The sequence below is a fragment of the Copadichromis virginalis genome, linkage group LG14 (genome assembly GCF_057382275.1).
Source record: "Copadichromis virginalis isolate Kocher_CV1m ecotype Utaka linkage group LG14, C_Virginalis_male_GT1.1, whole genome shotgun sequence".
Taxonomy (NCBI): Eukaryota; Metazoa; Chordata; class Actinopteri; order Cichliformes; family Cichlidae; genus Copadichromis; species Copadichromis virginalis.
Genome location: NC_140631.1, coordinates 32,985,456 through 32,986,760, shown reverse-complemented (window position 1 = coordinate 32,986,760; position 1,305 = coordinate 32,985,456).

Sequence of the window (1,305 nt, the reverse complement as noted above, 5' to 3'; positions counted from 1 at the left end):
AGCTATTGACACACGGCAGTAATGACCTACCTTAGGGCTGGAAGCTTCACACAGAGTGATGATGACCCATTCCTGCCTGCAAGCTACTGCTTCCCTTCTCATCGATGCAATTACTGCACTGAGGCACGGCTGGTCATGGTCTCTTCATCTTTGCCCCCATGGCAAAGAGGAAGATCAGTTCCCTGCAGTGGCTTTTACCACTGGTCTTACAGCCAGAAATAACACTAAGACAGTGACTGTGTAAAAACTGTAAAGCTAACTGGTTAATCTGTAGCAGTTTGTAGAGGGATATCAGGTGTATTCTGTACACAGGTCGTCATGATGCATTAATTACTGTTGATGTTCATGTGCGTGTTTAGCCCCTCACCAGTGAAAAGTGAGATGACAAAGGAGGTAATTTCCTCTTTCTCTCAAGCTGGTGTTTAATTGTGTGAGCTACAGTATAGGTGATGGGGCGGGGGGTGGTGTGTGTGTGTGTGTGTGTGTGTGTGTGTGTGTGTGTGTGTGTGTGGTGGGGGGGGGGGGGGCTACTGGTAGGAAGGAGTCTGTGTGAGGCTTCTCCCTCCTCATTCCTTCTGACAAAGATTTTAATTCACCGTAATTATACAGATGGATTGAAATATACAGCAAGACAGGGAATCACTCCAATTATGCAGAGTTGATTAAAACTTGGACCCCATGCCAGGGTACTGCAGGAGCATGGGGGGAGTCAAGATGTGCACCACTGAAACACTGAACACATAATACCAGTTAACATCTGCAGCAAAAGTACCAAAACACTGAATATTATTTCTGTAGCTCTTGTAAGACAGATGTGTTTTTTTTGTTTTTTTTCTCTCTATACAACAAAGCTGAACATTAACAGTTTGATGGTGTGGCGCATGGACACAAACATTTCTGGTCTGGAATGAAGGCAGAATTCTTATAAAGAAGTCTCTTTACTTTCTAATTAAGATGGATCCATGCTATTCATTTACTGTCAACTGCACACTCTGTGCAGCACAGCACATCTCTTGCATTGTGTCATTGCATATAGCTGCAGTATTGACAGACAGAAGGGGAGAAAGTCCTTAGCATCTAGAGGCCATGGCCAGCGAAGGAGAACGAGGAGGAGAAAATAGGAGGGAGGAAAAATGGAAGATGGAGAATAAGAAACAAAGAGAATGAGAGGGAGAGAGAGAGAGATCACAAATGGGGAGGGATGGAGTGAAAAGGGCAAGACATTTGTCACCCTCTCCTACAAGACCATAGGAAGAAAGAACAATATCATTAATCTCCTGACATTTCAATATTGTATTAACCTTT